Source organism: Patagioenas fasciata, chromosome 2 (genome assembly GCF_037038585.1).
Source record: "Patagioenas fasciata isolate bPatFas1 chromosome 2, bPatFas1.hap1, whole genome shotgun sequence".
Taxonomy (NCBI): Eukaryota; Metazoa; Chordata; class Aves; order Columbiformes; family Columbidae; genus Patagioenas; species Patagioenas fasciata.
In genome coordinates this window covers 167,681,289-167,696,381 of record NC_092521.1, presented here as the reverse complement: position 1 = coordinate 167,696,381, position 15,093 = coordinate 167,681,289, and the positions used below count along the sequence as shown (strand labels likewise).

At 45.1% G+C, this 15,093-nt stretch overlaps 1 protein-coding gene across 3 annotated transcripts in view; it reads left to right on the top strand.

The window, feature by feature from the left end:
• The window catches only part of ALS2CL (ALS2 C-terminal like), a 51,644-nt gene that overhangs the window by 2,980 nt on the left and 33,571 nt on the right, over window positions 1–15,093 (top strand). Inside the window, exon 1 of one of the 3 annotated variants that reach the window (XM_065830839.2) lies at window positions 4,469–4,664. The exons of 1 other annotated variant lie outside the window; for it this stretch is intronic. The gene's annotated coding sequence lies outside the window, so the exon portion shown is untranslated. Of the gene's footprint in view, window positions 1–4,468; window positions 4,665–5,601; window positions 5,695–15,093 lie in introns of those variants that run through there. One more of the 3 variants, XM_065830838.2, reaches the window with a different exon arrangement.

Sequence of the window (15,093 nt, the reverse complement as noted above, 5' to 3'; positions counted from 1 at the left end):
AGGGTCTTGTCAATGACTTTTGGATGACCTGGCAATTATACCAATTAAAGAAGTTGTAGCAAGTCCCTGCCGGTGGTGGACCTTCAGCAATGCTGATGCTAAGAACTGGGTCTGCCATAGACCCCACACTGCATGGACATGTAATCAGAGAGAGTGCCAGGACCAGCTGTTGTCTTAACAGAGGAAAGCACAGGTGGAGTGGACTTGCTGAAGGTCGTGTAAAGAGGTAGGGAAATAGTATTTAGGTCATCTAGTTGCTCAACTGAGGCTAAAATGTCGAGACTGTGCACACTTCCAGGGATTAACTCGTGACTCTTCAAGCTGAGAACTTGTGTGGGATCAATACCATGACATTCAGTTTGCATCTGAGCTCTCTGTCTAGCGGATACTAAGGCTGGAAGTTGTAGAAAGAGTCAGTCTCTTAACTTTGCGTGGGGGTTTCCTACATAAGGAAATGAAAGTGGTAAGGGAAGATGTGGAGTGCATATTGATATATTTTCCCTGCCTTCTCTCCTTGTGCATGTTCTGTGCCTGTCTTCCTCCTGGTCAGTCTTGTGTTGCCATCTGTCCCTGGTTTTGTCTGATTGTCACCTCTGTCTCTCATGAACAGGAATACAGATGCAGACACATGATTCTTTGCAGTATGTGTTACCTGAATTCTGTGCATCCTGACATGAGGCCAGAGAATTTCTAGAAGTGTTTGTTTTCTGTGCTGGTTTGCTGCTGAATGGTTCCTCAGATGTAGAAAATATGTCTGTACCCATTGTTGATCCCAGTTTCTTGTTTTCTAATCACTCTTCCTTGCACACCTCTCTTACCCTTTAGGGAAAAGGCTTGTTTTGCCTCAGTAAAAAGAACCAGGACAAATTTGGTTATCAAGAAGATTGTGAAACTTCTTTTGCATGAGATAAGAATAATTGCACACTTAGCTACTGTTTCCACGCATAGTTTCCCAACGGCATGTACAAATATTGTGCTTCTGGGCTTGCAAGGCATCTGAGTTAAGGAGTACGTGCTTGGATCAGACATCCACCTTCATGTTAAAGTCCCTTGGGTGAGTGAATTTGAGTACTCCAGCTTGTTTCTCCTGTCTGGGGTGGGTGCTGTGTCAGATCTTTAGCTGGCTGAAGCATAACACAATGAGGTCCCACCAGCTATGACTACCCTGTTCCTTTCCAAAGCCTCTGGTGATCCTGTGGCATGGATGTAGCAAGGCAGCAGAAATATCAGTTTGGTGTTAACTGGGATTATGAGTCTTGTGCCATCTAATATTTGCATTGCCTCTTTCATCTCCCAGCTTAATCCTGTTTTACTTGACACTGATGTGCATCTGAAACTCTTAGGATGTCTTGAGAGCTGAATGAAGCTGCTGATTTTTTTTGAAAAAAATAGCTTTATGATACTCAGATTTATGTTAAGAGGAGCTACAGTTTGTGGGGGGAAAAAAAAGAATTGCTTCTTTTTCTTGCGTCTTCAAGCTCCTTCAAACAGGGGTAAGCAGGAGCTGAGGTTTCACTGAGTGATGCTGTGGGCACAGGATGCTGCTGGCTGTTTGCTGCTGCTCTGGGACATGTTTCAGCAGCCCCATATCGGAGCTGGCATAGTCAAGGATATTCTTTTAACTGAGTCATACATCAGCTGTTTCCAGAATGGTCAGTTCATGTAACATGGGGTGGTATTGCCCTGGTGATACAAAGATGTGTTGGCCAACAGAGCTGACTCAGCGTCACTGGCCCCAGAACTCAAGAATTTCCCTGGGACCTAGTTTCAGCAGAGGAACTTGGGCTATAAATAGGCTTTGGTCAAAACAAAACAAAACTCCTTGATGGAAGAGGCAACTTGTTTCAGGGAAGCTGTATTTAGAGGAAATTATGAGGATGGTGAGACACTGGAACAGGGTGCCCAGAGAAGCTGCAGATGTCTCATCATTAGAAGTGTTTGAATTCAGGTTGAATGGGGCCTTGAGCAACCTGGTCAAGCAAAAGACATCCCTGCCCATGGCAGGGGGGTTGTACTAGATGATCTTTAACAATCCCTTTCAACCCAAACTGATATTTGTTTCTATGAAAGGAGAAATTTTCTCATGAGGTACAAATTGGGGTGAGAACTGTGAAGAATCTGTCCTCATAGCTAAAAACCATAAGCAGGAAGAGCAAGGTGAACTCCTTCTCTTAGAGTTTTCTTGATCAAACCTCATTTGGTATTTCTAGACAGGCAAATGTTTTTAATTGCTATAGGTGGTTGAATGCCAATTTGTTGTGCCATCTATTTAAGGTCAGACCTCTTGGAGACAGAATGTTAATTGGTTTCATTGCACTACAACTGCCCCTTCTTGATCCCCTCAGTGGATCTTTCTAGTTAGGGTGTTAAGCCTGGCTTTATACCACCTTCCCAGAGTGACACATACAAGCATAGGAAACAAAGATTTAAAGCTGATGTCAAGCAGAACAGAAGAATATAAAGCCTGGACCAGCTGATACTGCTGTCTGCAGACAAATGAATGCTAGTAGCATCCCCTAAGCTCCTGGTTAGGAATGATCCCACGTGCTCAATGTTTAAGATCTGCGGCTGCAGATAGCCAGCGAGAAATTCATTAACAACGATCTGCTCAGATAACAGGAGAGAGACCTGGTGCTGATAGGGGAGATTTATAAAGACTTCTGTGGAAAACCGCTGTGTTTATTTAATAAAAAACTTGTTAGTAGGAGAAGCTTAGTTCTGACAAAAAATCAGGTATAGACTCTTTTTTTTAAAAAAAGAAAAGCTCCATCTGTGAATGTGTCCCTGATTTTTTGGTTTTGATTTGTTTTATTTTCCTGTGTTTTGCTTTTTATGTTTTATTTTTTACCGTTAAAAGTCTCTAGGGGCTACTGTCTCTTTTAATTCAAGTCTTAAAAACAACAAGTTTCTGAGATCAAAACAGGACATTTTTTCTTACTTATCTGCAAAATATGTCTTTGGGTATGTTTCTTCCTCCTCAAATCAAAGCAGGATAAGGAAGTAATTGCAGTATTACATTTACAAGGTGAGAAGCGTGTCTCAAAACCTCTGTGTCCTCATCACGGTTCTGTCTCCTGCAGAAATGTCCTGGACATCAGAGCACTATTGAGACCCAGTATCAGTCTCTATCTTAAGATAATACTGTCTGTACAATATAGGTGATGGACCATGTTGTGTCTTACCCTTCATGTCCAGCCCAAATTAATTCTAGTCCTAAAGGCTGGATGTAAAGATGCCCAGAGTGTGTTGAAGGCTCCCATCATGGATGTAACAGAGTCTGAGTGGTCCTAACTCTAAGCTGGATCAGTGGTTCCTCAAGTAGTAGCAAATCACTGTCATTTTTGGCCCAGTGTTTTAAAGTAAAAGAACATCAATTCATGTTGTAACCTGTGGTGGCTGCTGAACAACCAGACGAGTTGTCCGTGAAATGGGCACAGGTTGGTTGATGGTGGGAAATATCCTGGTCTAGAAACTGGAGGTCTTATCTCTGTTGAAGATGGCACGTAGGGAGCAAGAATGTGAAGCTATTCAGAGGAAGATAAAGAAAAATCTTGGCTGTCTGACCTGTCAGAGGCATCCAAAGGAGCAAGGGTGATTAGGGATTAAATGTAAAGGTACAAATATCAGGACTTGGAGTTTCTGCTTCTGCTCCTTGGGGATAAGGTTGAGAAGCAGCCTGGACGTCTCAGGCTGAACATGCTTAGAATTCACACAAATGTCATTTCAGCAAAGCTGAGTGACTGGAAATTGAATTCTGCAGAGGAAACAAAAGCAGAAGTAAAAGAAGTGTCCCAAATCACACTGTTATGACCCCTCTTTGTTTCGACACACAATCACTCATCTGAAGTTAAACAGAATAACAGGGGAAAAAAACATTAATCCAAAGCATGCACAACAAGCCACTTGACCAAAACTGTACAGAAACAAGCCACAAAGCTGAGCTTGAGGCCCAGACCCAAACACGCTTGGTGGGTTGAAGCAGAAGACCTTAGATGTAAGGTGGACTCTCCATTGTCCGTCACCCCCAGCATGGAGCAGAGCTCCTGGTACCTCTGAAGCCCTCTCCCCTTTCTGGAGAGTGGACATTATCGTAAGGTCTGCCAGGAAGGAACCTCCATCCATATAGGTGCTGGAAGCTGTAAAGTCCTCCTGGGCTCAAGCACCAATGCAAAGACTTCAAAAAGTCTCGAGGTGCTTGTTGCCATCTAGTCCCTTGTGAGTGAGAACTCCTTCAGGATGTGGAAAATCTGATTTCATTCCAAATTTTAGACTGGAAGAAAAAGGTGTGTCATTGCATCAAAGTCCTGATCGCCAGCTCTTTGACTTCACAGCTTGCAGAGCAGGTAGGAGGGCCGGCAGTGAGCTCATTGCTCGCTCATCCTTCTCATTCCTTGCCTGTATCCTCCTCTGGAATTGTCCCCCACTGCCTAGAAGAGCTGCTGTTCTGCCTGCCCGTGTGGTGTGAACCATTGTGTTGAGGCAGACAGTGAGTTATGGGCACATCCCACTCTGAAAAGATCCCAGGAGTCCGGGGAAATGGGAAGGAAGTCAACACAATAGAAGAACCTCTACAAACAAAAGGAGATTGAGACACCTCTTGTCTCCTGTTACGCCTTGAGAATCCTTGCTACAGAAGCTGACCTGTCCCGATCTCTCAGCCCAAAGTAAGTTCAAGTATTTTGTAAAAGTCCTTGAGATCATATAGCTGGGGAGGATGTGAGCTCCTGAGTTGTAACATGTCAGAGTGCCTGGGAAAGAATGGGGCTTTGTTTGTGCTCTGAAGCAGAAGGGGAGGTCATGGGGCTTTTGTTCGGCAGCATTATCTATTATAATTTTTTCTGATGTGGAGAGTGTGTATGGTGGCGGCTGCTGCTTTGACAAAACGCTTGTGCGGATTTGCTGCAATTGTGGATCAACCAGGACAATTCTTTTGTGCTTTAGGAGATGGGGTGGTGGCTGCACCTGAACTGATGGGCTGGGGAGGATTCTGGGTTCTCCTGACAGACGGATTTGGGGGTGGGGTGGGGTTTGTTTTTAGCTTTTTCTTGGAAGAAGGGGAAATAGTTACTGCTGGGTGAGGTGTAGCAGAGGACAGGCTGTGCAGGCATCACGTGCGGGCTGTCACACGCTCTCCGCAGCGGGCTCTGAATAGCAGGAAACGTTCCGTTTCCCAGGGTTTCCGTCTGCGAGCTGCAGCAACCGCCGGAGTCACAACGAGGGGGGAGACTGGCAGAACAAGAAGAAAAAGCACAGGACCTCTGTTTGGCAAAGTGCTGTGGGAATGCACTGTAGGTGAAGAGGAATTAGAGCTGAGAAAAGCCACTGCACAAAGGAAAACACATCCTGTCCTTTCCCCTTTCGGTTTCTTGTATTTTAAGTTTATCCAACACGTGAGGTGAAAGAGCACAGATCGCAAAATCTCCTTCTGAAAAACAGGCAAATAACAAGCAACTGCTTTAGAAACCTTATTTGCACGGGTTTCGTAATTGTCTCTCTGGGCTCTGTGGGTGTCTCATCTAATGAACAGGCCCAGATCTGTGTTTCGGCAAACGAGGCGGATGGATGTGGGAGGGAAAGGTGGGAGGGGAGAGCGGCGACTCTGGGAGCACTGAGTAGTTCAGGACTCGGAAGCTCAGAAAAGCTGCTGCCGTAGCCTTTACCACGGGGGAAATTTAATTGGCCGCCTTATGCAAGGTACGTCGCTCTACGTGCTGGTTATTTTTGGGTTTCGTGAGTCCTATTCGTTGGCTGGTTGTTTTCCCATTGATCCTCAGGCTCAGTTTTATGTTTAGCTACGTACTGTAGGAAGGGTGTTAAGACCAGCCTTAGCAGGCTGAAGGGATTGTTGTATGTGCTATAAGCGAAAGTCCTGCGGCAGAGTAAAGTTTAAGAGTGTTTCCTACAGGTAGAACTTTTACCTGTGCAAGTGGCCAAAGGTGTGGAGTACATTTTTGTGGACTATAAAACACACTTGCATGAAGCCCTGTGCTTCATCTAGAGAATACGCTGGCCTTGCATAAAGTAAGTGTGGTCTTTAAGGTGTTTAATTCCCAGTATGGTCCAGACTTGAGATATTAAATTCTCTGCTTGCTTTAACCTTGTGTTTTGCAGAAAGGGATGCTGGAGAAGCATGTGCACGCACGGTCCCTCTCCTGCAGGCAGCCGCCTGATGCCATGTGTGCTGAGGCTTGCTCCTGTTTGGAGGGAGGGATTTTCCAGCCTCACCTGGCAACACAAGCCTGATGAAGTAAGGCTGGAAACCCGAGCGTTCACGCTGAGGTTGCACAGCTCACCTGGCAGAGTAAAGAAACCAATACCCAGCTAATTAGTCAGGGCGAGAGAGGCTGATAAGCTCACCTGGGTTTCTGCAAGGGAGGGAAGTGGTCAAAAGCTTGCAGGTGTCAAGTGAAAAGTATGGGTCAAAGGCCCAATTACAGGGGAACAGTGACACACTTAATGCTTTTTAAACGTAACAAAAAACCTACATGTTTAGAGACAGAAGAGGAGGAGCTGCAGTTCACAGGAGGGACTGTTTTTAAACTTTAGCTTAGCTTAATTTGGACCTGCACCAAAGCTGTGTCTGTTTGTGGAAATTTCCCATGGTCTGGAAGCTTCCTAGACCTTGCAGCTGCTCCCCGAGTCTGGTAGTTTCATTATTGCTCTTGCAATGATTTCAATTCCCAATGAGCTGCAAGACGAGATTTTTGAGGGTCTGCAAGGAAATTGGGCAGAAATGTCCTTCAGTACCCTGTCTTGAATGCATTAATGCATTTCGGAGGCAAACAGTTAAAAGGGATAAAATAAATTCAAGGGCAACAGGTCCATAGGCAGATATTTGGAATAGGGTTTTGAGATCCCTGATGCAACAGTTGGTTGGTTGGGGAATACCAGAGGAATGAACCTCAGAAAGTGGCCAAGCTTCTGTTTGTGCTCTAAATAACAGCTCTTATTCTTACTGCCAGACTAGCTGGACAACTGGCCTGACCTGGTCTGGTATTGTTTACATTCCTGTTGAATTGGAAAGCACTCATGCAAAGTACTTTGCGCTCAACGAACAGGAATTTTCTTGTGAAACAGTTTTGTCAGATCTTCTGACCAGCTCTCCAGGTCATCAAAAGACCTGGGTTTTGGCATTCAAAGCACCTCATTGAACTGCGGCATCCCAGAATGGTGATCAGAGGTTATGAAGCACCGGCGACTCTTTGCAAGTCTGTCCTGCCTTCAGTGGCTTGTAATTGGTCCTCCAAGAGCACCTGAAGGGTTTGGTGAAACACTAGAAGCTTCCTATGACAATTGGTCTTTGGTAAAGGTCTTGGTCACTAAAGGAAGAAAAATCTGGCAGTTCTTCAGTCGGGATTGTTGTTAATGTTTCTGGATATGAAGGAGTTTAAGGGATCCAAACACAAAGGAGAGAAAGGCTGAGTACATGGATTAAACTAATTCAAGCAAGTTCTTTTTTTTTCTCCATTCCTGTTCTTTTGTAAGGACTTAAGCCCTGCCTTATTTTTGGCATGTATTTGGGATGCTGTGAAGTGTTTAGGCTTTGCATGGTTCACTTGGTCGGGCAGATCTGGGAGGTTTTCTAAGTGACATTTTGCAGTGACACGTTGTCAGCTTTTGGACGTGGCCTCTAGCATAAGTAAACATCTATGAGATGGCAGGAGAGGCAAGTAGTGGTGTCAAAAGGCAGGACGGCTAGAGGATAGATCCAGAGCCTCACTTGTGAATATCTGGTGGAGCCAAACACCTCAAAAGTGGCTACTACTTCAGTTTTATGATGATTTTCTGTCTTTTATCACAAAGGAAGTGAGATCCCCTCTGGTCCTATTCAAGTTCTGGATGTCTAGAGTGGAAAGGATGGTTTAGGGAGAAGACATTACTATACATTGGACTCCCTCTCATACGTGAAGCATATGCTACCAGCTCTCCCATTGTCACAAGGGACACTCCTCTGATATTGTTTGTGCCTCAGGGTTAGTTTGTAGGCTGTAATTCAGACTTTGATACTCAGAATCTGACTCAAAACTGGTTTGATGTAGATGGTAACATGTATTCTAAACCCAAATGTGCAGCACTCTGTCACTTTTATTGCTTTATGATGACACGCTGAAATTCCATTTGCTTTGGAAAAGCAGAGTAGGGACATTGGGAATATGAGGCCAAGGAGAGGAGCTCCTGCTCCCAAAGCTGCTACCAGAGTTGTGACACAAGGATTGTCCCTTGGCGCTGTCTTCTGGCTTTCCCATGTTTCTTCTTTAGTGGAGAATTACTGAGTTGCCTCTTCTCACAATCTCCTCTGCTTCCTTCAGATACCTGGTAGTGTTTTCAGGTTTGGTTTGGAGTTTCATCCAGTAGCCCCAAGTTGCTGGGTCAAAATAGTTACGCTTCTGCATGCATAAGCTGCTTGCAAGTGATAATGATAATGGAAGCTACAAGGCCATGAGTGATTAAGCCACTAAGTAATCATCATCTCACCTGTGGGCCTTATAGTACATGCCTTGCTGTTTGCAAAGGCTGAATTATACCTTTAATTGTGGTGAAAGTGATCTTCTCTAGCCTTAGTTTTCAACAAGTAGAGGGTCTTATTTGAGCTGTTTCATTCTGTAGTTAGTGGAGAGAGACCAGGTATGCCCAGAGGTCTGCTCATCTCACTGATGCTGGATTAAATTCAGCTTCTCATGTGCCTCCTTGTTGGTGACGAAGAGAGTTTGGGCTGGGTAGTTCAGCATTCAGACACCCAGAAAGGGCAGATGGATTTCGTCGTTTTGAAGTCAACTAGAGCTTTATGGTTGCTTTTACTGGGCTCAAGAGTGAGCCCGTAAGGAAGTGACATGAGCTTCCAAGTTGGGTTTGGGGAAGAAAGAAGAAAAAGTTGTGTCAGATGAGGTTTATGTAAAGCTTTAGTGTTCCTTGTTTTTGAAAAAAGAAAAACACACTCCCCTCCCCCACGCACAGCTTCCTGTTTTTCCTGTTTTTCTGTGTTGAAGGTGGAAGAAGACAAAAGTCTGGGGTGGGAAGAGGTCCTCCTTGGGCTGAAAAATCAGTTGTACAGCTTCACCGCTTTCTGAAGAGAGTACTGAATGCTTGTTTGACCCTTCGTAAGCTCCTGGCCACATACTGTTATCCTAAATTTGCTGAGTTTTTTATGTGGTTGATATTTTGGCAACCTTGCACTGTCTCTTCAGTTCTTGAGGTCAGTTCTGCTATGGAGGCGGCCACAAACAATTTTATGACGGATGTGAAAAATCAGCACTATCAAGCCAGGCTTGAGGTACAGGCTGAGAGAGTTGGGTGTTCAGCCTGGAGAAGAGAAGCTCCGGGGAGACCTTATTGCAGGCTTTCTGTGCTTAAAAGGGGCCTAAAAGAAAAATGGGGACAGACTTTTTAGCAGGGCCGGTTGTGATAGGACAAGGGGTGATTGTTTTAAACTGAAAGAGGGGAGATTCAGGCCAGACAAGGGGAAGAAAATTTTTATGATGAGCATGGTGAGACCCTGGCCTAGGTTTCCCAGGGAGAAAATGGGGATGCCCCATCCCTGGAGACATCCCAGGCCAGGCTGGATGGGGTTCTGAGCAACCTGAGCTGGGTGAAGGTGTCCCTGCTTATAGCAGGGGATTGGATGAGATGAGCTTTGAAGGTCCCTTCCAACCCCAGCTGTTCTGTGATTCTGTGATTCTATCTCGCTTCTCATAATGCAGAAGAACATGCCTGGAGAAGAACAGCACAAAACCTGGAAAGGGTTGTAGTAATACTTCCTCAATGTGTGCTTCTTGCCTCCTCAGGGACTTCCCGAGCTGGAGTTTATGGCTTTGTTTTTATTAGCTTTTAATTGATTTTTCTTCCGTGGACTGGTGCAGCTGCTTTTGAATGCATGTATAGTATTCTAATAGCAATGACAGACTCTGTGGCAGTGAGTTCCATGGCTTAATTATACGTGGTGACGTTGATTGTTCTGCTGTTTGTCCTGAACTGGCCCCATGGCTTGAGGGTAGAGGTGGCTGTACTGTGCTCCAAATGTTTGCTGTATGGCCTCACAGAATCACAGGATGTTAGGGATTGGAAGGGACCTCAAAATATCATCTAGTCCAATCCCCCGCCGGAGCAGAAACACCCAGCTGAGGTTCCACAGGAAGGTGTCCAGGCGGGTTTGAATGTCTGCAGAGAAGGAGACTCCACAACCCCCTTGGGCAGCCTGTTCCAGTGTTCTGATACCCTCACTGAGAAGAAGTTTCTTCTCAAATTTAAGTGGAACCTCCTGTGTTCCAGTTTGCACCCATTATCCCTTGTCCTACTGTTGGTTGTCACCGAGAAGAGCCTGGTTCCCTCCTCCTGACACTGCCTCTTTCCATATTGATCCGCAGGAATGAGTCCCCCCTCAGTCTCCTCTTCTCCAGCTCCAGAGCCCCAGCTCCCTCAGCCTTTCCTCACACGGGAGATGCTCCACTCCCTTCAGCATCTTTGTTGCCCTGCGCTGGACTCTCTGCAGCAGTTCCCTGTCCTTCTGGAACTGAGGGGCCACAACTGGACACAATATTCCAGGTGTGGTCTCACCAGGGCAAAGTAGAGGATTGACTGAAAGCCTGAGGGTCTTGTGTTCAGGGTGGGAGTCTTGATGAGTTTTTTAATCCTCTCATGTTTCTAAACTATGTGGTGTACTGTGCCTACCTACTTTCATTGCTGTCCTGCTCAGCAGTTTCGCTTGGTAAGGAAAATTGTAGAATCATTTTGGTTGGAAGAGACCCTCAATATCATCAAGTTCAACCATTAACCTAACACTGTCACTAAACCATATCCCCAAGAACCTCAAGGTTGAACAAAATTTTTGTTCAACAAATCTTGAAAAAAGCCCCTTAGTTCCTTCACATGGTTGTAATTGGCACGCTACCTATATCTCTTGCTAAAGCCTAATCCAAGTAACTGCTATCTCTGTAGTTCTTTTCCTCCTTTTTATGCTGCTAGGAGCTGATTTGGGATTGGGGTTTTATTGTCTTTCTGCCCTGTTTATTCCCAATTACCTCTTAACTCGTACATTGTTTCTGTCTGCTCATGAGGTGGCTCCAGTAAGTTGAACACTAATTCATCCTGAGTCATGACAAGATCAGAGTCTGAATAAGAGAATTTGCTCCAGTGTGTTGGTTAAACAAAGCCTGGAATTGTTTTTCCACATGACAGAATGGTCTTTGTGCCAGCCTGAATGCAGACTCAGCTGGAATGTGACATGTGAAAGCAGGGAATGTCATCTGGAAACACAATTAGGACGTGTGAAGATACTTGGATCCTAGAGAAAAGCAGCGAAGGTTGGGACAGAAAGAAGAACATCTCGGTGTTGGCCACCTGAGCTTATGCCCATGGCATAAGGAGCTCCTAAATTTACAGACTCTGAGCTGGCACTACTAATTGAATGAGGAGATCCCACTCTGCTCGTGGGCATGTTTATGGGATGGTGAGTTAAACTATGCTAGGGAACACATCCAGGGTTATAAATAATCTGGCAAAGAAGGTTAGGGCCTATGATCCAAGCTCAGACCTACAAATCTTTCATTTTTTTCCCATTTTTTTTTTAATCTCCTTAAGACCGATCCTTAATGCTAATACATTTTTCCTTCCTCCCAAAAAAAATCTATTTGTACAGATATTGAGCTGACCAAGGGGACAAAACAGCTAGTTAGGTCTATGTTCATTCTGGTTTAAGGTCCTGAGATTAGTCTGTTATGTCACACGCTGTGATGTGAGGTACAGCGCTGATCTGTATTGACTCAGTCTAACAGTAAACTTTTAATAAGTTTATCTGCTAATTTCTGAGGGGGAATCTCCCTAATGGCAGGTTTTGTGCAGAACTATATATTATTCTGCCCTGTAATGTGCATCCTTTAGAGAGACACACTGCTTGGGGAAAGATATAATGTTCGTGCAAAGGGTGAGTGAGTGCTTAACACCAAGCACTAAATTCTGGGCATCTAGAAGACAGCCTGGCAAGGAGAGAGTTTAAAATTTCAAATGTTTTAGACTGTATCCTGCTGCAAAGTGGAGAGGCGTTTACTGGTCCAACTGTTTATGCTCTGTATTGCATTCTTAGATGATTTTAGATGCTTTAGTTAGAAGCAACACCACTATTGACATGAGAGAAAGTGACCTAGAGTGAAAAACAATATCTGAGGAAGAGTTTCAGGTTCACCCTGACAGAGATGTATCTTTAATACCTCTTGGCTTCAATTTTGAATGTTTTTATTTACTTCTAAACTAGGGTTTGAATTAAAGCAGCTTTATCTCTGCCTCTGCAACAATGACATACTCAATTCTGCTGCCTCTCAAAGGGCAGGGAGGGGAAAACTTGTCCTGTTTCTCAGAATAACAGAATCACAGAATGTTAGGTATTGGAAGGGACCTCAAAAGATCAATCTAGTCCAATCCCCCTGCCGGAGAAGGAACACCTGAGGACTGTATGTGACAAACTGATGGACTGACTTAATTTTTGAGACAGTTAATTGTAGCAAGATGATGGATGAGATTGGAAAGGGCTGCAAAGGGGCTGATGCAGGCAAACAAAAGAGTTTAATGAGAGAAGGGCCTACAGGAAACATAGTCATAGAATCACAGGATGGTTTGGGTTGAAAGGACCTTCAAAGCTCATCCGGTGCCACCCCTGCCATGACAGGGACATCTTCACCAGCTCAGGTTGCTCAGAGCCCGTCCAGCCTGGCCTGGGATGTCTCCAGGGATGGTTCATCCACCACCTCTCTGGGTACCTGGGCCAGGCTCTCACCACCCTCAGGGCCAACAATTTCTCCCTCATGTTCGGCCTGAATCTCCCCTCCTTTAGTTTAAACCATCACCCCTTCTCCTATCACAACAGGCCCTCCTCAAAGGTCTGTCCCCATCTTTCTTGTAGGCCACGTTTTGTCCAGAAAGGCCACAATAAGGTCTCCCCGGAGCTTCTCTCTCCAGGCTGAACACCCAACTCTCTCAGCCTGTCCTCATAGGTTGTGGCATTTACATCCCAGATGCTTTAGTATTAAAACGCCTTGAGCACTCCCTAAATCTGGCATAGTTTATGACATGTTCCTCCCATCTAAGAAGTGCTTTTGTTGACTGATAATCTTCAACGCAGAGGGGTATTCCCAAGAGGAAGATGGAAAATGAATAATCCTTCTGTGGATGTGCAGATTGTTCCTTAATGTACAGGATCTGATAAGATTGTTTGACTAGATGCGTGTTTCCATCAGAAACTTTGTGTCACATCTGAGATATGTGGGGTTTTCCAGACATTTTTCTGGTGGAACAGCTACCTCAGAGATACAGATTCTATGTAAAGCTGATGAGGCTCAGCATTTCACCAAAATGTCTCTTTTCTTGGTTTCCTATCTGTTCCACCCACCTTTCTGCCAATTTCTTGAAACTGGGTATAACAACCTACTGTGTCTCCTCAAGAGCTGTCTTTTCTTGCTGAAATGTGCATTTAGATGCTTTGGACAGACCCTATTGAGGATGAATGTTCCTTCAGATGACCCAGGCTGCTCCCATCCATTGGATGCTCAGCAACCACTTAGGCTGATATTAGCTGCTCCATCACCCTTTTTTCTGCCCACATTGTCATGATGAGCAGACAGACCAAGATCATGATGAGCCACATAAATCTGGTGACTCCTACAAAAGCTGTTTCTCAAGGTCTTTTTCCTGTTTTTAAATGAATACTGTTATGTGTCCCTTCTCTAAATACAGACCTGTGCTGTACAGCTTTCTTGTCCGTTCATTTAAGGAATTCCATCTGTAGGAAAACGTTCTCCTATGGAGATCTCATCATTTCTCATGGAAGCCTGAAGCAGACCGGGGGCTGTTTCGTTTTGCCAGTGGAAATCTTCATAGTCAAAGGCCATAGACTTTCTGATTTTGCACATAAAACCAGTTGCTGCCATGCTATGTGCTACTGGACTCTTCCTTGGCGGTGCATCTCCTTCAATTCTGGCCATCAGGAGTGCACCATCTCCAAAGGTCTTGACTCCCTGGCAGCAGAGCCATCCATGGAGAACAGACTAAAACCTTGCAAACAGGCTGAGTGTGGCTCTGCTCAAGCTGGGACAGGCTGAGAGAGTTGGGGTGTTCAGCTGGAGAAGAGAAGGCTCCAGGGACACCTTATTGCAGCCCTTCTGTACTTAAAAGGGGCCGAGAGGAAAGATAAGGACAGACTTTTTAGAAGAGCGTGTTATGACAGGACAAGGGGTGATGGTTTTAAACTAAAAATGGAGAGATTCAAGTTAGACATGAGGAAGAAATTTTTTATGAGTGTGATGAGAGCCTGGCCCAGGTTGTCCAGAGAGGTGGTGGATGAACCATCCCTGGAGACATCCCAGGCCAGGCTGGACGGGGCTCTGAGCAACCTGAGCTGGTGAAGATGTCCCTGCTCATGGCACGGGTTGGACTCAAAGAGTTTTAAAGGTCCCTTCAAACCCAAATTGCTCTATGATTTTGTGATCCTAAGCTTCCCTTGCCATTCACAGAGCAAACACAGAATTACAACACACAGAGTCATGTGAAAGCTGCATCCAGGTCGGGTGAAGACAGCATGTGACAGCCCCAGGTTTCTGCTCAGTGCTCCCATCACCCAGCAACACTGGAGTTTGCATTCAGTTGTTCACACAAGTGAACGTACGACGTGACCCCCATGTGCCCTTGCACAGTCCCGATTGTTTCCTTTGCCCTCTGTGGCTGAGCCAGCATTCTTTTTGTTCACTAAGCAACGAACTTCAAATCTTCTTTGCCTGGCTGGGCTAGAATAAGTGTGCAAATGCTGTTCTCACAGCACTGATGGGGAAAGCCTGGAAATAGTGGCTGAAACTCACGTGTACCTTATTGAGTGATGCGATGTGGCAACTTCGGTCTTTTTGTAGTGCCGGAAGGGCTGTTTTGAAAGCTGGCTGATGCTGCTTAGCAAATGATCCCTGACTGTCGTGTTCAGGCTGGAAGTAGACCACAAATTTTCTGAGGAAGGGTGAGAACATGATTGCTAAAAAGAAAAAAACCAACACCAAATGCAAACCAAAACACTGTGTTAACTCTGTATTAGGTTAGTGGAAAAGACTATCCAAATGGTTCTGA